The sequence below is a fragment of the Mauremys mutica genome, unplaced genomic scaffold, assembly GCF_020497125.1.
Source record: "Mauremys mutica isolate MM-2020 ecotype Southern unplaced genomic scaffold, ASM2049712v1 Super-Scaffold_100036, whole genome shotgun sequence".
Taxonomy (NCBI): domain Eukaryota; kingdom Metazoa; phylum Chordata; order Testudines; family Geoemydidae; genus Mauremys; species Mauremys mutica.
This window is the reverse complement of record NW_025423256.1, coordinates 5,335,949-5,357,543: the sequence shown is the minus strand read 5'-3', so window position 1 is coordinate 5,357,543 and position 21,595 is coordinate 5,335,949. Positions and strand designations below refer to the sequence as shown.

The 21,595-nt window shown below is 49.9% G+C and overlaps 2 non-coding genes across 2 annotated transcripts; one reads left to right on the top strand and one right to left on the bottom strand.

The window, feature by feature from the left end:
- Positions 1–387: 387 nt before the first annotated feature.
- Positions 388–460, top strand: TRNAV-AAC. Its single transcript has one exon. It is a non-coding gene; the product is annotated as a tRNA-Val (tRNA).
- A 1,381-nt stretch (positions 461–1,841) lies between these two features.
- On the bottom strand, positions 1,842–1,913 carry TRNAG-UCC. The gene has a single exon. It is a non-coding gene; the product is annotated as a tRNA-Gly (tRNA).
- Between the last annotated feature and the right edge of the window lie 19,682 nt (positions 1,914–21,595).

Genomic DNA, 21,595 nt, shown 5'->3' with positions numbered 1-21,595 from the left:
TATATCTTCCTGCTGTATTTTCCACTGCATGCATCTGATTAAGTGGATTTTAGCCCACGAAAGCTTATGCTCAAATAAGTTTGTTAGTCTCTAAGGTGCCACAAGTACTCATTATTTTTGCAGATAAATTCATGGAGGTGAAGTCCATTAAGGGCTATTAGGCAGCCTGGGTAAGGAATGGTATCCCAAGCCTCTGTTTGTCAGAGGGTGGAGATGGATGGCAGGAGAGAGATCACTTGATCATTACCTGTTAGGTTCAGTCCCTCTGGGGCACCTGGCATTGGCCACTGTTGGCAGACAGGATATGGGGTTGGATGGACCTTTGGTCTGACCCAGTCTGGCCATTCTTCTATTCTTATGAAGGGAGGGGCAGAGCCCTGCAACAGAGTTTCTGTAGTGTAGTGGTTATCACATTTGCCTAACACGCAAAAGGTCCCTGGTTCAAAATCAGGCAGAAACATGAGGGCTTAATTTTTCCCAGCTCCTAGTGGCCTGTCCCTGCTGTTGTAGGAGCAGCAGTGATTTCTATGCTCAATAGCTCTGTTATACTTCCCCCATTCCCATTTTTGTCTCCTCTCCCTCTCTGAATGCCTGTGAAGTGGCTTTCCCCCTCCCCCTCCCTCCTGCAATGCTTGTGGGATGAAGGGGCTGGTTGAACAGCTGGAAGATCAGAAGAGCTGCTAGATAGACAAGGTGTCTGGGACTCTAATTAGGCAGCGATCACACACCCAGAGCATGGACACTGCCCAAGGTGAAGTGTGACCCACCAGATGCAGCCAAGTCATCTCTAGTCGCAGGCCATGAGGAGCAGGTCCTTAAAAGGGGAAGGGGCCCTGTGCTCAGGAGTCACTCACAAGCTTGTACCTCCAGTGAATGCCCTTCGCCCCGACCGCCTGGCCAGTGGTTTGCTGCGTTGCAGTTCATTGTGCCTCAGGAAAACTTACCTTCATCGCACTGTCCATCACGGCGCTGTGGGACACTTACCTGGCAGAATCCTGTGCCTGCCTCTTGGCTTCCCAGGGGTGGCTACTTGCAGCCCAGGAGAAGAAGGATGGTTCTGGTGAAAGGACGACAAGCAAAGCACTGGGAGGAAATTTGGGTGTGGGCTCTGCGCTGGGGGTGGGGGTGGGGTGCAGGAGGGGTGGTGCAGCTCCCAAAGTGACCGGTACATACAACCCTCTGGCAGCAGCTCCTAGATGAGTGGGGCCAGGGGATCTCCATGTGCTGCTGTCTGCAGGTGCTGCCTCCAGAGCTCCCATTGGCTACAGTTCCTGGCCAATGGGAGCTGCAGAGTCGGTGCTCGGGGCAAGGGCAGCACGTGGAGACACTCCCCCCACCCCAGGGGATGCTGGGACATGCCAGCCACTTCTGGGAGCGGCACGGAGGGACGGATGTAGAGTGGGCAGGGAGCCACCTTAGTGCTGCTGGCACATCTCTGCACACCCGTTGGGGGAGGGGAGCAGAGGGCCTCCATGTGCTGCCTGGGGTAGTGGCAGAGCACGGAGCTGCCTCCCCTCCCGGGTCTATTCCAGGAGTGGGTGGGTGGGGTCTTTTGGCCTGCAAGGTGCAGCAGGTCGGACTAGATGATCACACTGGTCCCTTCTGACCTTAAAGGCTCTGAGTCTAAAAGGGAGAGGGAAGTAAAGGAATTTAAAAAAAAATAAACCAAGCATTGTAATACCAGGATGACTCCAACTGCTCATTATATAGTCCCACCCCTTTCTTCCTCCACTGGGTGTTTAATGACCTGTTGGGATTTGGGACACTGATTCTTTCATTGATAAACTGATACAACATGACTGAAATTAAACCAATTCCCAGTGGAGGAATCATCACATCATTGCATTGGCTGGGAATCGAACCCAGGTCAACTGCGTGGAAGGCAGCTATGCTCACCACTATACCACCAATGCATCTGGGGAAGCTCTCTGATTTTTCACACTTGGTGTCTGGCCACCTTACTTCTCAGCATGAGGCAAATGTCTCTGTGGTCTCTGCCATTCATGGGGGGGAGTTTCCCCACTGATAACAGTTCTTGCTGGGTCGGGGAGGGGAGAGAGAAGAGGCGTTTATTCTGTTTCATTCCTCTCCATTTTCTGTTCCTCCCCGTCCCTTCCAGGGTCCTCCCTTCCATTTCAGACTGTGCAGTGACACCCTCCCCGCACCCAGGACTCTGGAGCCTCTGGAGCAGCGCGATCCCATGAGATCCTCAGTGACCAAGGGTCTTTTCCAACTTCCAGGAGACCCAGCTTGAATCTAAAGGAAGCGCTCCTCCTTCCTGGGGATCCTCTCTCCCTTCCTGGAGATCAAGATCATGAAGCCTCTGCCTTGCCTCCTGGGTCTGAATTAACGTCCCATTTCCCACTATGTGCTCGAAAGAAACAAATGTTTCTAACCCAGGTGAGCGGCGTTAATTCAGCTGGAATCCTTCACCCACATTCCTTAGGAGATACAGACTCTCTGTGACACAGACTGACTGGGGTTCATCTCTGCATGTCCCCAGTGGGGAAGGAAAGACACTGAGGGGGAAGGAAGAAGATGGACAGAAGGAGTCAAATGGGGCTAGACCAGAATAGGACATTTTCTGCCTGTTAAAATGTACTAGACTCTAATTGCTTAAAACAAAACAAAAACCCACCAGCTGCTGTTTGAACCATCAGCTTTTCACAGAGCAGCTAAAGTGGTGAAGCACAGACACACATAACCACCTACAGCCCAAGTTTGTCTAAGAAGCACCTATAGTGGCTCATGCAGGGGGAAATACAGCTGTGGGTGTGAGTTCAGGCCTCACCCAGAGCATTGGTTTTCATTAGCCATGGAGTTTCCCCTACTTGCTTTGCCCAATTCACAAGGAAAGTGCCATAGGAGGGTGATGAGAGTAAATTCTAAACTCTGAAATGCGGAGGTTGGCCCAGAGATTGGGATAAGGGGTTTGAAGAGAAAAAGCTCTAAGAGTATAAAACCAGACAGTCTCCAGGGGCAGGTCCGGTACAACACCTCAACAGGGAGCCATTCGGGGGAGGGGGTTTCACTTCCTCTGTTCAATGTCCTGAGAGGTATTTTAAGATGAAGATAACGCCATGGCTAACAGGTGACTGGCACGTCCTGGGTTAAAGAAAGGGACCTGGGTTGATAGTCTGAAGATTTGCATTACCGTCACTGTCTGACCCCCCTTCAGTGCGGAGCAGGTGTGTACGTTGCTGGGTGGAACGCACAGACTCCTGGAGAGCAGGGGCAGCTGTTTCCATGGCAGAGAGCCTGGCACTTAGGAGACTTTCTACACTTGCTGTTTTGAAGCAATTCTATAAAATAACAGTGGAGCTACAATGTCCAGTCCAAAATTTCAGCCCCCCTGGTGCAAAAATGCTATTTTAGAATCTAAACAGGAGGCTCCCGGCACTAGGACACCTGACCCGAGAGCTCAGTGGGGGGTGTAAGAGCTGCTGACTCTGAGGGTCCTGGGCTAAATCCACTTGCAGGGGGAAGCGTGTTGATTTAATTGATGGCTAATGAGCACCAGCTACTAGGGGAGAAGCCCTGAGAGCCGCTGCCACCCCAGCTGCTGCTAGGGCAGGGGGAAGCCCCAGGGGGCCAGCTGCTGCTCTGGCCACCCCAGAAGTGCTGCCGGGGGCCACCGAGCTGCGGCTGCTCCTGCTGCCCCTGGGTCCACTGGGGCCGCTGCTTGGGCGGTCCCCGGAGCCAGTTGATTGAGTGGCCCTGGAGTCAGCCACTGTGCTCACTGCAGAAGTCACAGAGATAGCATGAAGTCACAGAATCCGTCACTTCCACCACCTCTGTGACAGACACGGAGACAAACCCCTCCCTGCTGTGACTGCAGTTCCTGGAAGGAAAGAGAAGAACAGAAAGTGACGAGAGAAGGAAAGAGAGAGAGTCCCTGTCACCTCTCTCTCCTGCTCCCTCCCCCTTGTATTCTGTAACCCCATCTCACTGGGTTCCCTGTGCTGGTGCCATGGGGGTGACACTAGAGTTCTGGGGCTTTGGGGGGAGGGGAAGGGGGCTCTTCACTTCTCAGCATTTCACACAAATTTGTCTTTGGGCTGAAATTTCTCCTGTGGGGCCTCTCAGTCAGAGCTGTACCCCACCCCCTTCAGTGGGGGTGTGTGTAAATTGCAGAGCAGGCAGAGAAGTCACCCATAAAGGGTCATATTGTTCTGGTGACTGGTTCTGACCGGGGTCCCACGTCCTCTGACACAGGCTCATGTGCAGAACATGGGAGCTCTGGCTTGTCCTAAATGCTGTAGACTGTGAGTTCCTGGAAAGGGCAGGGGAGATTGAGCAAGAGGAGAAAGGCAGAGACATTGGAGACGAGGAATTGGGGGGAGAAGAAGGAGAGAAGAGAGAGAGACAATAAATGATTGAAGCAGAACAGGTGTCCCAACTCCATCTTGCTCATCACAGGTGTTCACAGAGACAGGTAGTTGCAGGTTTTCCAGTGTCAAGTCTGAACTTTGATTCTAACAATGTGCGTTGAAATATCAAGGGGATCTCCACATACCTGATCTCTTCCCCCCTCCCCTTTTTTGTATTAATTTTTATTTTGACGTATTTGGCTTAACCGTGATCTTCTCTTTCCCCACCTGTATTACAATTGGGGGTTATGTTTATTTTGCTTCCCTTTTGTTCATGTCATTATAACTGTAACAGCAAAGGAACCTGCAGGAGCAAAAACTGACTGAAAACTTTATTTCCCCACCATGCCGGAACATCCTACAAACAGCTCACGCAGCTGGAATCATAATACGCAAGGCCAGGGGATGGGAGATGCAGGTTTCCAAGTGTTCTGTCTTTCTCAGATGACACATTCCAGCCCCTTGTGTGCCTCCATCCTGTATGACCTTCTGGACTTTGACACATTTATTGTCTCATTCTATAGATAATGTGATTGTTACACAATGTGACTGAAATTAAACCACTTCCAGATGAGGAAACAACAGAAGAGAAAAGCCATTATCGCATTGGCTGGGGATCAAACCCAGATGAATTGCTTGGAAGACATTTATGCACACCACTATACCACCAATGGGTCTGGTAAGAGTAGATTTCCTGCAGGCTGTGTGTGCTGGCAAAGGGGGTGACACATGACCACAGAGTTAGTGAGTAGGGTGGATGGGCTGGAAGCTGCCTGACAGCTGGGAGCAGAGTTACCATCCCAGAGTGACTGAAAGGGGGCAATGGTGAAAACAGATCTCATTGGGAGCTGGCCCCACACCTGCCCCGCCCCTAGGAGAGGGGAACTGAAGCTCAACTTGAATCACAGAAAAATCTTCCCTGAGAAGGAAGGGGACAGCTTGTTTCAAAGACCAGTTTTGTGTTTGTTCCTGGTACATACGGAGGGGCTGGGTAGTGCTGATTCCAGCCCCCAGACTCTGGGAGGATAAGGAACAAATTCAGGCTGCCAGTGACCTGCAGGAGGAAGATGATCTTTTGACAGTGACGGACGCCTCGTCCTAAAGGTCTTTGTCTGCCCCCTTCCAGTGACTGTTTGGCACAGGAATGCAGCCCCCACTCCTGGGTCTCTCCTGGGGAAATAATGTTTCTGTGCAAAACACCAAAGCTTTTAACAGAAAGGAAGAAAAGGAAATGGCCACATGATGGGACTAGGACATAAGGAATGAAACACAAGATGCTTCTCCCATGTGCATTGACTTTTAACCTTGTTTGTGGTGGTGTTGTATCCATGTTGGTCCCAGGGGTCCTCTGGGGCGCCGGGCATTGGCCACTTTCGGGAGAGTGGGCTAGATGAACTGGTCCGACTCAGTGTGGCTGTTCTTATGTTCTAACTGCTGGTTACGGAAGAGACGACCTTCCAGGCTACACAGAACTGAAGAAGTGTGTGGGGTTAGCTCCACAGCTTGTCTCTTTCACCAACAGAGGTTGGTCCTCTGCAAGCTCTTACCCTCACCCGCCTTGTCTCTCTTGGACTCTGAAAAGTGCTTTCTCCCCACTCCCCTTGGAGAGACGTTAAGTTTCCCTTTGGGCAACTATCAGGCTGAAGAAATTGTATTGACTGTGACACTAGAATTGAAGATTTAATATTATAAATAAATGAGTCTAAACCTGAGGTTCTGGTTTTCACATTGGTTTTTCTAACTCAGTTCCCAATGCTCTTCTGGAAAGGCCTCCAGGACGCCTGCCCAGCCCAGCAAAAGTGGCAAGGAGAAAGCCCACACTGCTGCTCTTTCAGGTACTTGAAGGCTGCTATCAAATCCCCCCTCACTCCGTCAGTCCCCAGTCTGTGGCAGTGCCTGGGATTCTTCCGTCCTAAGTGCAGGACTCTGCACTTCTCCTTGTTGAACCTCCTCAGATTTCTTTTGGCCCAAACCTCCAATTTGTCTAGGTCACTCTGGACCCAAACCCTGTCCTCCAGCGCTTGGATTCTTTACATGCTTTCACAGAGCGAAGAGCACATGTTCCATGATTTCATAGGGCAGAGTTTTGTGCTATCGGGAGCTTTCCCTGTGTGAATTTGACAGGTGGATCAACATAGAGACACATTGTGACCCTTCTCAGGGTGCTGAGGACTATGAGTCTCCTTGTTGCCACCTGCCACAAGGAAGAGGGAGTTTTGCATTTGGCAGCTGGATGTTAGTGACCAAACTCACCAGCTTGCTGGAACTCAAGGACCCTCCTCTGAGCTACAGCAGCCACCTTAACCCTTGAGTTCCTTCAATGTGTCCCCCTCTGGGGTCCAGCCCGGATCACCAGATACTTGGTGAAATCCCAGATCCTCTCTTCCCCAAGTATCCCAGGTTACTAGTTTTACTGTGGGCCATTGCTACTGTATCTCACACAGCACCTGAGTACAGTTATCGAACAAGCAAAAAATTTATTTAACAACGGATAGAGATTTAGACAAACAAACGTGAGTGATGGAAACCAACTGTTACCAACTAAACAAAGGCAGAAAATGATAGAATAGAAAGGCCAGCACAAAAAACAGAGAGAGGAACAATAAGATACTAAAAGGACAATGGTTGGAACTCTCCATTTCTCTCAGTCTTTGGATTGATGGGTACTAGAGCTGTAGCAACAGTTGAGGAACCAGGGTAAATTAAATCTAAGGTTTGAGCTGCTAGTGAAGCATTTCCCACACTCACGGCATTCATAGGGCCTCTCTCCTCGTGGATTGTTTGATGCCTAATAAGGTGCGAACTGCGATTGAAGGTTTTCCCGCACTCAGTGCATTCATAGGGCCTGTCCCCTGTGTGGATTCTCTGATGTCTAGAAAGGACTGATCTTTGAGTGAAGCTTTTCCCACACTCACGGCATTCAAAGGGCCTCTCCCCCGTGTGGATTCTCTGATGTTGAGAAAGGTTTGAGCTGCTAGTGAAGCATTTCCCACACTCACGGCATTCAAAGGTCCTCTCCCCTGTGTGGTTTCTCTGATGTTGAGAAAGGTCTGAGCTGCTAGTGAAGCTTTTCCCACACTCACTGCATTCAAAGGGCCTCTCCCCTGTGTGGATTCTCTGATGTTGAGAAAGGTTTGAGCTGCTAGTGAAGCGTTTCCCACACTCACGGCATTCAAAGGGCCTCTCCCCTGTGTGGATTCTCTGATGATCAGAAAGGGCCGAGCTGCTAGTGAAGCATTTCCGACACTCACGGCATTCATAGGGCCTCTCTCCTCTGTGGATTGTTTGATGCCTAATAAGGTGTGAAATGCGATTGAAGGTTTTCCTACACTCACGGCATTCATACGGCCTTTCCCCTGTGTGGATTCTCTGATGTTTAGAAAGGTCTGAGCTGCTAGTGAAGCTTTTCCCACACTCACTGCATTCAAAGGGCCTCTCCCCTGTGTGGATTCTCTGATGTTGAGAAAGGTTTGAGCTGCTAGTGAAGCATTTCCCACACTCACGGCATTCAAAGGGCCTCTCCCCTGTGTGGATTCTCTGATGTTGAGAAAGGTTTGAGCTGCTAGTGAAGCATTTCCCACACTCACGGCATTCATAGGGCCTCTCTCCTCTGTGGATTGTTTGATGACTAATAAGGTGCGAACTGCGATTGAAGGTTTTCCCACACTCAGTGCATTCATAGGGCCTGTTCCCTGTGTGGATTCTCTGATGTACAGAAAGGGCTGAGCTGTGAGAGAAGGTTTTTCCACACTCCCTGCATGTATTTTTTCTCTTTCGCCTGAGGATATCCTGCTGTGTTGTGGTTTCCATGAGGACCTTCCGAGTTCCCCAACAGGAAAGAAATTTATCCACTTTCTCCCCTGGCTGGTTTCCATGCTCTGTTTCTGGTCTGTGCTGAATCTCCCACGATTTTCCCTGCTCATGACTCCTGGACACATTCCTTTTCGATCTTTGAGATAATGTTCTGTTTTTACCCACTGGCTCAACATTTTCAGGCTGAGAATTCTGCTCCTCTTTCTCACATGCCATTGCATCACCTGCTGTGACAGAGACAGAAACCTCAGACAGGGATGGAAAGGGGAAGAGCAAACCAAAACAAGTGCTGAAGACAGGTCAAATAAAAATCAGGAGCTGAACTCCCCCAAACTCTTCCCGCAAATAGGAGAGAGGAGGGGGATGAATTCAGCCTTCACATCCCATCCAAATACGCAGGGGGAAGGGAGGAAGCTACTGCCTGGTGTCTGCTAGGATCTATAGGAATCCATGAACTATATTTACCCTGAGGATATGACCCCTGCTAGGGACAATAATGAACTGAGAGACCTCCCCAAGGGCTTTGTTGGGCATCCCAGATGTTTCCTTCAGGCACTTACAGATTCTGAGGTGGTTTAATGTTTCCTCACCTGTGCAGGGAGATCTCAGGATCTCTCTTTCCTCTGAACCCTGGAGGTCTGGGACCCATGGCTCTTCCCCTTGTTCCAGCTGGGAGATCACATCAAGTTGGAAAATTAGAAACCCTGCTCAGATGAAAGAAAACAAAGGAGTTCAGTTGATTTCATAAGACTTGGTCATAAAAAACATTCTATTAATTTAACTTCAGTGCTTAGTGTGACCTGGTGGGCCAGGGGCAGTTCTCTCTGAAAATGCCAAAGTTAGGACAGGCTGAAAAAGGGAGAGTAGATGCTCCCAAAACTGCTGGTTAACACTGAAGTTAAACTCACCGACCAGTCACCAACTGTGCTTCTGATCCCCCACACGGGTTATCGAGAAGCTGAAAAAAGAAATCACACGGCCCTTTATTGCATCCCTGTTCTCTGACTCCCAATCAGCAACTAGGTCCAGTACAGTGAGAGGTTATTTAAAAACTCTGCTCACATAAACAAAGTGTTCCTCTGACCCCAAAGGGTCAGCCACATCACCAGGTCAGTATAGGTTTGGATATTACCCAAAATTCCATCCTTCCAGACAATCCTTTAGCATCTAAACTAAAGGTTTAAACGAAAGAAAGACAGAAAGAAGTTAAATGGGAAAGCAGTCAGATACATTCCAAAATGGATATATCAGGTTCTTAGCAGTACTGGTGAGTTGCTGGCTTGAAAGTCTGTCTGGACCACATCCACAGCTTGGATGGGTCATTCAGTTCTTTGTTCCAGGGTTCAGTTTGTAGAGAAGGTGCTCCAGAGGTAGGAAGGGGGATTGAAGACAAATGGGGATGATGCAGCTGCCCTTTATATTCCTTTTGCCATGTGGCCTGTACTTCCTGTGTCCCAAACACAAGCTTCACAGCACGTGGCATGGAAAAGCCTTGGAGTTCTCATTACACAGGCATACCCCGGCATGTTTTGCTGACTCAATAGGTGTATCCCCTTGGTCCTTTCCATGGGCTCATTGTACAGATGATGACCCTGAATGGGCCATCAAACAGGCTAGGCAGTGTTGATGCCAATATGTCTGGGGGTGTCACCCAGAAACACTGCACAAGTCTGGAAATACAGATATACCCTACATATCTATAATTCACAATACAAAGGTGATACAAACATAGAAACAAAATTATCATACTTGGCAAATCATAACATTTTCACTGACACCTTACATGGCATATCTAGCATGATTCATTGCAATTTTATCAGATTAAATTATTATTTTATTATTAATACCAAAGTGTCTCACAATTCCATACAGTGTCACACTTGGTAAACCAGTGAATTCCCAGGACCAGTTCCCCAGGTCCTTGAAGATGCCGAACACTGTGCTTATGAGGGACTGAAATACCCACATATCTGCTGGGAACACACACACACACTGACACTGTGTCAGTCTATACCCCTGTGTTCACTCATCTAGAAAATTATGATCAATTTTGTACACAGTATGGCTTGTGAGGTATCATTTGAAAACGCATAACCTACTGAATATTATCCTCCTGTTAAAACGTGTAGTAACACTGTATGTAAAGTTATGAGATTTTACAGTATGATATTACTGAAAAAGTTACAATTCTGGGGAACACCCACAGAGCAGTTCCTCAGAGACAGCAAGGCGAACAGCTGGTCAAACAGCCATTCTCCTGCAGGGGGAAGGTGGGAAGAAGACATTTACATTCCATCACAGGGACCACTTGAACTTGTTGTGGAAAATGACCACACGATTGATTTTGAACCAGCACAGCCTGAGGCTCTTTTTTTGGTTAAAAGTGCACAGGGGGCAACAGCTATTGGAATACTGTCCCCCTGAGCTAAAAATCACACAAGCCTTTTAAAGCTTAAAACCCCAAACAATGACACATATGTTGCACGTTAATTTCCATATTCAGCCTTTCCTGTTATTGTTATTACACCTGGTGATATGGGAGCAAGACTCTCCATGTCTCAAGAAATGTCACTACCAACCTAGGCCATTTTCACATGCTGGGTGCAATCCAGAGCAGTGAGGAGTTGTGTCATCTGTAATCCTGGGTGAGATTCAGTGTTCTGCTGCTGGAGCTCCCCTGTCTGGATACTCCCAGCCAGCATTTAAGGACGCACCGAGTGTCTGTGTGATAAGTAACCCTGGACCGGGAGCTCTGACTCCAGTCGCTTGCTTGTTACATCCCAAGCACATTCTGGTTTGGGTAGAGAAGGCTCAGGGTTTGAGAGAAGGCCGGGGGTAGGAAGCTTCTGTTCGTTATGCTGGACCTAACCCCCAGTTTTACTTGAGCAAACAGGAGATATTTGACACTGTGTGATACTGCTCCTCTGCTGTGTTCCCAAAGTGTTCTGCAGCAGGGGAGGGTCTCTGGTAGTGTGTGTGTGTCACTGGCATATTGGGGTGATGCTGCCAGGGCCGGCTCTAACAGTTTTGCCGTCCCAAGCAAAAAAAAAGGAGCGCCGCCCTGCGCCCGCGAGCGCCGCCCGACCCCTCCCTGAGCGTCGCGCCGCCCAAGTCCCCGCCCCCCAGCGCTGCGTCACGTCCCCCAAGTCCCCACCCCCCCAGCGCCGCATCGTATCCCCCAGCGCCACGTTGTGCCGCCCAAGTCCCCGCCCCCCCAGCGCTGCGTCACGTCCCCCAAGTCCCCACCCCCCCAGAGCCGCATCGTATCCCCCAGCGCCACGTTGCGCCGCCCAAGTCCCCACCCCCCCAGCGCTGCGTCACGTCCCCCAAGTCCCCACCCCCCCCAGCGCTGCATCACGCCGCCCAAGTCCCCGCCCCCTCAGCGCCGCGTCGCGCCGCCCAAGTCCCCACCCCCCCAGAGCCGCATCGTATCCCCCAGTGCCACGTTGCGCCGCCCAAGTCCCCACCCCCCCAGCGCTGCATCACGTCCCCCAAGTCCCTGCCTCCCCAGCGGTGCATCGCACCGCCCAAGACCCCACCCCCCAGTGCTGCATCGCGCCCCCCCGCGCTGCGTCGCACCGCCCAAGTCCCCGCCTCCCCCAGCGCCGCATCACGCCGCCCAAGTCCCTGCCCCCCCCAGCGCCGCGTCGCACCGCCCAAGTCCCCGCCCCCCCCAGCGCCGCATCGCGCCGCCCAAGTCCCCGCCCCCCCAGCGCCGCATCGCACCACCCAAGTCCCCGCCCCCCCCAGCGCCGCATCACACCGCCCAAGTCCCCGCCCCCCCCAGCGCCGCCTAGCCAAACCAAAAACAACAAAAACAAACCCCGATCGCCGCCCCCTCCCAAGGTGCCGCCCCAAGCACGTGCTTGGTAGGCTGGTGCTTGGAGCCGGCCCTGGATGCTGCAACAGGACAGAGTAGAGGTTAGAGTACAGATGGTGTTGTGGGGGTGGCATGAACCTTCACTCTTCATTTCCCCTTCCAAGAACGGAGGGGACAGGACTCCTTACCCAGCGAGGTCACAGTCTCATAGTTCTCCTGCATGACATCCCAGTAGAGGGCTCTCTGAGCGGGGTCCAGCAGAGCCCATTCCTCCCTGGTGAAATGCACAACCACCTCCTCGAAGGTCACCGGCCCCTGAAAGAGCAAGAGTCCAACACTCAGTACCTGCTGCCCCACTCACAACCCCACTACTCACAGAACAGCAGCACCAGGGAAATGGACGCTCTGGGAGGCACATGTTAACAGAGTCCCACCCCTCCTTGCCTACAGCAGCCAGACGGCATCAGAGGGTGGAAAGAGAGAACCTTTGTGTCTCCCAGCTGATAGACGGAGGCAGGGTCTTCACATTTATCACATACCTACTAGCCAGAGCTTGATATAGGAGATGGGGCTGGCTCTGGACCCTACTGATGTCTCCCTGGTAGGAATCCAAACACTCTCCAAATAAAATATATGGAAGAAAGGAGAAGTCAATAGTAAAGAACAGAAGTTAGAAAGTTAGAATTGTAGAAAATTGATAAAGAAAGCTATCAGAAATCAATGACCAATCAATGACAATAAGAAGGAAGTTTTTAAAAGTATATTAAGTGCAAACTTTACTAGATAGAAATGGCAGAATTATCAAAAATAATGCAGAAGAGGTAAAAGTCCTCAATAAATATTTCTCTCCTGGATTTGGAGAAAAACAGATGATGTACTCATATCATAAGATGTTGACAACGACACTCTTTCCATTCCGACAAGAAGTCATGAGGACATTAAACAGCAGCTATTAAAAATCAGACATGTTTAAATCAGCGGGTCCGGATAACTTGTATCCAAGACTTTCTAAAAGACCTGAAGTCTGACATCTATACTCATCAAGAGAATGGTGCAGCCAATACTGGATTTCATTCATTAATAAAGAATCAAAGAAGGGTAATATGATTAGTGCCCATTAACAAAGGTTTAGAGAAAATAGAGCCTATCAAACGAACGGGATATCCTTACCGGAGGAGATCAAAAGTTTGGTTGCAGCTAATAGTATTGATGTAATATATCTAAACTTCTGTAAAGATATGACTTGATCAGCACAATATTTTTACTAAAAAAACTAGAATGATACAAAATAAACATGGCATACATTAAATAGATTAAAAACTGTGATAGTAAATGGGGAACCGTGGTCGAGTGGATTTCTTTCTAGCAGGTTCCCGCAGGGACTGGTTCTTGGCCCTGTGCTATTTAACATTCTTATCCATGAGCTAGAAGAGAGTATAAAATCATCACTGATAAAGTTTGCAGTTGCCACAATGATTGGGGTTGGTGGTAACTAATGAAGTGCCAGTAGATTCAGGCTCCATCACTGGGAGTCTGGGAAGTTGTCCCAGCCCTGGCGGGAGGGTTATTTCCTGTTCCACAAAGAGGGGAAGTTCCATTCCCAACTCCTGTGCCTTGAAATTAGGCCCTATCTGACACTATACCCCCATATTCATCATAGTGGTATGGTTATAATATGATTAGGACATAATTATGATGTATTTTGTACAAGATTCATCATGTGGGGTGTCACTGAAAAAGTTATGATTTGCTGAATATGATTATCCTATTTGTGTGCACATATCATGTTCGTATCTGAAGTTATGGACATTGACTCTGTATCTGTATTTCAAATGTGCTTACTCTGGGTAACACCCACAACGAGCCTTTCAGGTAGAAAAATGAAGAAGCCAGACAGTGCTGATGGCTCATCAACAAAGACAATGGACTGTGGAAGAGCTTAGCCTTCCTGTGAATGTTTCAGCCAGCCTATTAGTCATGGATACTATGATGCAGCAGGGCCTGTGACCAGACCACATGACACTAAACTCCATTTTAGTACCTGTATTTTTCCACAAACTGGACTGGGAACTGAGTTTGGAACAAAGGGTTCCTGCCATATAGAAAAGCTACATAAGGTGGGGTGTGACGGCATCCCTTGGTCTCATTCCCCACACAAGAGAACTCCTGGAAACACCTGAGAAACAAAAACTGAACTGGGGGATGTGCTAGTCCCAGGGGAAAGGGTTTTCTAGCTTGTGTATGGAAACTTGGTGGACTGCTTGTATCATCAGTCACGGTGAGAAACTGCTAATTCAAATTCTATCCAGATAGTATGTTAGGCTTAGTTTGAGTTTCGGTATTTTCTAAATAATCTGCTTTGATCTGTTTGTTATCACTTATAATCAATTAATCTACCTTTTTGCAGTTAATAAACTTGTTTTATGCTTGATCTTAACCAGCGTACTTTGAGTGAAGTGTCTGGGGAAAATCTCGCTGTGCACATCTGTCCCAGATCGAGGGGAAGGGGCCTATATTAATGAGCTGACATTACAGAGATCCCTGTGCACTATAAGATGGTATAATTCTGAATGTATCCTACAGCAAGTGTGCAAGGTTGGGGAGTTGAGAAATTGGCTGTTGTCATCTATCTGTCCTTGAGCGGCTCAGGTAAAGTGCTCAGGTAGCTTAGTTGGGTGTATGGCGTCACCTGCTGTCCTGTTGGGTAATAACAGGCCCTGGAGAGGCTGGCTGACTCTCCAGCAAATCAGTGTGAGAAGGGCCAGCCCAGCTTGAGGGTTAGAGGGCACAGCGGTTCCCAGAAGCCCCCCAGACTGCCCCCTGCAGGTGACAACCCATCACACCCTAAACTACACTAGTGTCAGCAGGTTTGTCACATCCTGTCCCCTCCCTTTCTCTGCCCGAGATATTTCCTGCCTCCCACCACCTCTAGCAATTCCCACCCTCCTATGCATTTACTGCTCCTCTCCCTCCAAGCAGAACCCACCACCAGCTCCCTGAGAATCCCTTACCTGAGCCAGCTCCATTGCAACCATTTCCTTCCCCCTGGGAGGACGGGATGATCTGGAGCAAAACATGGCCGCTATTCTGTAGCCTGCTGGGGTGAAAAGGGCAAGGTGTAAGAATTCAGACGGGGCTTTTGTACATTCCAGAAGCCGATTCCCCCCAGGTTTTCCCCTGCTAATGGACACTCTAGGTTCTGCCACACTGTGAAGCACAGAGTGACCTTATCCCAGTACAGGCCTAGCGCCCTCCCACCAGGGTGTAACCCTCTGACACATGGTGAAACCCTCCCAGTAACAGTCTCTCTGTTACACTTACCAAGTTTGTGGACAATACCAAGCTGGGAGGGGTTGTAAGTGCTTTGGAGGATTGGATTAAAATTCAAAATGATTTGGACAAACTGGAGAAATGAGCTGAAGGAAAGAGGATGAATCATAGAATCATAGAATCTCAGGTTTGGAAGGGACCTCAGGAGGTCATCTAGTCCAACCCCCTGCTCAAAGCAGGACCAAACCCAACTAAATCAGATGAAATTCAATAGGGACAAGTGCAAAGTACTTCACTTTGGAAGGAACAATCAGAGACCAGACAAGAGCAGAATCCAAGGAGTCACTTTGGGGGATTCTCCCTGTCATTGTCCCCAAGGCAGCTCTCTCAGGTTTACAAAGTTTTTGATGTTACAGCCTTTATACAGTCTCTCCTGGGAGTGCCCCTTTCATTGGCTGGACCTAGTTTTAGTTTTCGGTAGTTAACAATCTTGGTTTATTGTTTATCTAACCAGTGTGTTTGGATTAAAGTGTGTTGGAAACTCCATTTGGGATAACAAGCTGGTGCATGTCATTTTCCACTGATGAAATGACAGACTTCATATGAGCTTGCGTTGTTCAGTAGCGTGCTGGACAGTGCAAGACGCACATTTCTGGGGGAAAGTTGGGCACTTGAGAATTTGCTGGTTTTCTCCTGAGGTGTAATTCATGAGTGGCTGTCTAGCAGCACTCAATACTGTGTAGCTGGGAGAGAGTTACGTGCTGGAGACTGTGTGACAAGAGGGGCTGTTCTCGCGGGGAAAACAGTGGAAAAGGCACCCCAGGTTGGAGAACTGAGGGGACACAGCTATTTAACAGTCCAGATTGTACTCTGGGTAATGTCACAGACACTCATTATGACAGAGCCTCTTACAACACAGAGAAAGTAAATCCATGTCCCAAAAATCGAAGACTCCAGACAGTGGACAAGTCTCCCTGGCACTGCTTCTTGCTGACAGAGAGGTTCAGAGACAGTGAGAGAGTCATGGGGAAGCTGGGAACAGGAAGCATGGGCTGGTGGGGTTCAGTGGAGAAAGGGAACAGGAAGGGCAGGGATATCACTGAATGCAGGATCTCAGCAGTACTAGATGTCAGGATAGCACATAGAGCAGCCCATTGGATAACATAATCCCAACTATAAATACAGAATGATGGGGTCTAAATTAGCTGTATCCACTCAAGAGATGGATCTTGTAGTCACTGTGGATTGTTCTCTGAAAACATCCACTCAGTGTGCAGCAGCAGTGAAAAAAAGCGAACAATGTTGGAAATAATTAAGAAAGGGATAGAAACGACAGAATATATCATATATCCTATTTGTAAAAACAGCAAAGAAATCCATGATACACCCACATCTTGAATACTGCATGCAGATGTTGTTGCCCCATCTCAAAAAAAGATATATTGGAATTGGAAAACGTTCAGAAAAGGGCAACAAAAATGATTAGGGGTATGGAACAGTTATGCCAGACCTAACCCCCAGTTTCACTTGAGCAAACAGGAGCTATTTGACACTATGAGATACGGCTCCTGTGCTCTGTTCCCAAAGTGTTCTGCAGCAGGGGAGGGTCTGTGGCAGTGTGTGTGTGTCACTGGCATATTGGGGTGATGCTGAAACAGGACAGAGTAGAAGTGGCATTGTGGGGCTGGCGTGAACCTTAACTCTTCATTTCCCCTTCCAAGATCCGAGGGGACAGGAACCCTTACCCAGCGAGGTCACAGTCTCATAGTTCTCCTGCATTACATCCCAGTAGAGGGCTCTCTGAGTGGGGTCCAGCAGAGCCCACTCTTCCCTGGTGAAATGCACAGCCACCTCCTCGAAGGTCACCAGCCCCTGAAAGAGCAAGAGTCCAACACTCAGGACCTGCTGCCCCACTCACAGCCCCACTATTTGTGGCAGAGAGGAGCCAATCAAATGGAAGCTCTGGGTGGATCCCACTCAACAGAGTCCCACCCCGACCCCGCTCAGCGTATCCAGCAAATACCAGGGTGAGGGGACGAAGAGAGAGTCCCTTGTCTCTCCCAGCAGATCCATCACACACCTACTAGCCACCGACTGATACAGGAGATGGAGCCCCTAGCAGGGTCCAGGGAGAGCTCCCTGGTAGGAAGCCCAATAACCTCCTCATTCTGAGGAGCGGGATATGAAGGGAGAGGCAGCTCCAATAAGCCTGACTCATGGGTGTCCCCTTCATATCTCACAGCAGCCACTGGTTAGTGAGCTCAGGCTCCAGCACTGGGAGTCTGGTCAGTTTGACTAGCTCCATGTAGGTGGGCTATTTTCTTTCTTCACAAATTAGGGCATTTCCACCTCTGAACCTCCTGGGTCTGTTCCTAGAATCTAGGGCACTTATTAAATAACTCCCAGCAGGTTTGCCACACCCTGGCCTCCTCCTTTCCCCACGCTGTGAATTTCCTGCCCCACTCCAACCTCCAAACCAGACTTCCCATCTCCGGTATATTTGCTGTCCCTCTCCTCCAGCAGGAACCCACCAGCAAAGCCCTGATAATCTCTACCTGAGTTGGCTCCACTGCAGCAATTTCTCTTCCCTGTCCCATGCCAGGCTGGGATGAGCTGGAGCAAAACATGGACGTCATTCTGCAGCCTGTCTGGGGGAGAAGGGCAGTTGTGGGTGTTTCAGAACCGGTTTTAGTTAATTTATCATCACAATTCCCCCAGGCCCTTTCCCTGCACAGAGACAGCCTAGATCCTGCCATGCTGGGAAATGCTCAGTCTGTTTATTACAATGTAGACCTGGCCCCTCCTGCCAGGCTAAGCCCAGACACATTTTTAACCGCCCTTCTCCCGCCCCTCACCCTGTAACAAAGTCTCTGAACACAAGGCTAGAAAAGAGCAGAACCAAAGGAGTCACTGTGGGGGATTCCCTCGGACACTGACCCCACGGCAGCCACACCCCAGCAGGGGGAATATGGAGTCAGGAACTGGCTTTTCCTCTGTCTGATCCTTGTTTTGTCCACTGGAAAGTGGTTCTGCCCAGGGATGCAGCAATACATGTGTCTGGGTGGACTAGAGAGCTGGAAATCTCTCCCCCCACTCATTTCTACCACTGCCCCTTTCAGTCTCTCCTTCCCCTGTCCTCTCTCCCTGTCCCTCTGGCTGGGAAAGTCCCATTCCTGGGGGCTTTGCTCTCCCATGGCTGGATTTTCTCCTGGCAATTGCTACTGGGAGGAGAAATGAGATGGGGCTATTTGTGCAGAGTCACTTTCATGCCAGACCCCAGCACTTTCCCTGAGGTCTGTCAGTTACCTGGAGACTCTGGCTCAGAATTTAGTATTAACAGGGCCCAAGGCTGCCCTAGGGGGCTAGGACCAGCTGGAGAAAGTCATCCCCTGAGCCAGGCAGAGAAGCAGCTTTAATTAAGGTCACATCCCAGCACAGAACCCCGCTGGAGGAGCAGCAGCTGCTAAGCCTGGTCTCTCAGATCACAATGGAGGCTGCAGCGTCTGATCCAGGAAGCTGAACCCCAGTATCCTGAGCAGAGAGGGACAGAGCATTTGAGCAGCTTCCCTCCTTTAGCTCTCTGGGGAGAGCAGCTAATGAGAGCCCCTCCTCACAGGGAGAATTTGCCCCACTGTCCATCCGGAGTCACTCCTTGTCTTTCCATACAGTGACTCTGGATTAACAATGGTCTCAATGAAACCAGAGTTCAGAAAGAATGAGTCCAGAACGCTGGGGAAGGGACCATTGTGCGGCAGTGCTGACCCCCCCCCCACCTCCCTCATCCCCCAGATCCAGGACAAGGACTGGACAATCTAGGAGAATGGAACTGGAAGTTCCTGCAGTTTTCAAGAGGAGAGAAGAGCAAAAATCTGTGATTTCACCTCACAGGGTTTGATAAGTGGCTAGAAAGTTATCACAGTGACTGGGCCTGGCGGGGGAATGTCGGGCAGTGCTTGGAGCCAGGATTCTGGCATAAGCTAATCAGGGAGCAGAAGCGAGGTCAGGAGCAGCCCGCAGAGCCTCAGCCAGCCCTCACCCAGATACTCCCTGGGACCCAGCCCCCAGAGTCCCTGACCAGGGAGCTCAGATACCCCTCAGAGCCCCACCGGCCAGAGAACCCCACCAGACCATCACTGCCAGGTTGGGAATCCCAAAGGGTTCCCCCCACCAAGAGACCCCAACAGCCAGAGACCCCCCCAAAAGGGACCACCACTGGGAACTCAGTCCCTCACTGCCTGCCTAGGACCCCCTCCCCCGCCCTCCAGCAGGATCTGCCCTGCCCTTTGCCTGGCACCCCCTCCTCCCCACCGCGGGATCCCCTGATGCTTTACTGTGGCACCCCCTGGCCTAGCGCCGGGGATTCTCCCCCACACACTCTGTGCACTGGGCACGGCAGCGATCCCAGGAGTCTGCGGGGGAAGCCCAGACAGAGCCCCTGGCACAGCACCAGGCTCCCTCTAACCCCCTGTCCCGCCTCCCCAAGAGACGCCCATCCCGGCTGTTCTGCAGCCAACAGGCCCCCAGCGATACCCACCTCCAGGACCCACAGCCTCAGGGCTGGGCACATCACAGCCACCCCCTGAAACCCCAAATCTCCAGAACCCACCAACCTGACTAGGGTACCCCCTGCCCAGGCACCCAGAGGCCTCCCCCCACCACAATCCCCCTTCAGCTGCTATCTCCCCACACAGCCCCACCCCGCACAACACTGTTACCTCACAGTGCCTGAGAAGTGGATAGAAGGTGACCACCGCCCCCTGCTGGCCAGTCACACAGGCAGAGGGAGCCCTGGGGGATGCTTCTTTAACAGGAGAATGGAAAACCTGGAGGGACAAAATAGGTAAGAAATGTCCATGCCTGTCACTAGCAAATAATGGCCACCATGGATCCACCCCAGAGGTGGCTGCATCTTAGCACTGCGGGAAGCAACCCCTCACAGAGGCCATTTGCCATGGGGTTTAGGATACTTCCGGACCCACACTGCACTCAGAGTGACCTCCTCATCCCATGCCAGGTGAAGAAAAGAAAAGGATTCAGCCAACTCTCCCGTTACCAGCTGGGAACCAGTGATCCCCAAACAGGGGGAGGCCTCTGGCTTTGATGTGTATTAAATATCTGGCTGGTCTCTTTCTTCGGCAAACATTTTAACAGAGGTAAAGGAGGGACCAAATGATTCACAAAGGAGTCGGGAAAGATGATCTCTGGGCAATTTCACCCCCTACAACATCCAGGATGGAGAAGAACTCAGGGCAACAGGTTCCCTCGAAGAAAGAAGTTGGTGGGATTTAGAAACACGGGGAACAACCCCAAACCTGAGAGGATTTTTAATTGACATTTGATAATGACATAGAAAGAGGCAAAACCTGAGCTTTGAGAGCAACATTCAGAAATGAAAGAGAAAGGGTGGAAATCTGAGAGATTTTGGATCCATTTTGCAAATTATAGAGAGGAAAGTGGAAAATCAGAGGGATTTTATATCAGTTGTTGATAGGAGGTAAAATCTGAGTGTTTCACATCAATATTTGATAAATGAATAAAGAGGAAATGGGCAACATTTGCAAACATTTTATATCCAGGTTCAAGAATCTGAGAAAAGGTGTAAATCTGAGATTTTCTTGGTATTTTATAATTAGAGAGACGGGGAAACCTCAGGGCATATTCAATTAGAAACAGACAACTAGAGAGAAGTGAGGCAAATGTTTAGGTTATTTTATATGAATCTTTGAGATTTGCACAGAAAATGTGTCACAAACTGCGTATTTGATAACATGAGAGAAAAACACCAAGATCTGAGGGGATTTTATATTGCTGTTAACGAACTAATGGAAAAGGGGGACTGTTGGACTGGAATTTATATGACTGTCCAATACATAAATACAAAGTGATGGTTCCCCCACCCCCACCATTCCCATGGGCAGCAGGGAACCCTTTGAGGAGCTGATTAAAAGGGAGGGGGAGGGGGAGCTGAAAGGTCCCTGGATAAAGGAAGGGGGCAGCAGTGGGGGACGGGCGGGTGACTGGCAACTGATGGTTGGGGGCAACTGTGTTGGTAGTTAGGGGGCAACAACTGGGATTGGGAAACGGGGTCTGGGCAGTCCCCACAGGGGACACGTGCGCCTCCCTTCCAGTGATGAGCTGCTAAAATCTTAACAACTGGTTCCCTATAAAAAGTTCTGATTGAAGAGATGTGCCACAGGATGGATTTTTTGTACCAATAGGGTTACCATACGTCTGTATTTTCCCGGGAGGAATTTTTAAAATTTACCACCCAGACAGCGATTTAAGAACCTAAAAGCCTGACATCTCTGGGAAAATACAGATG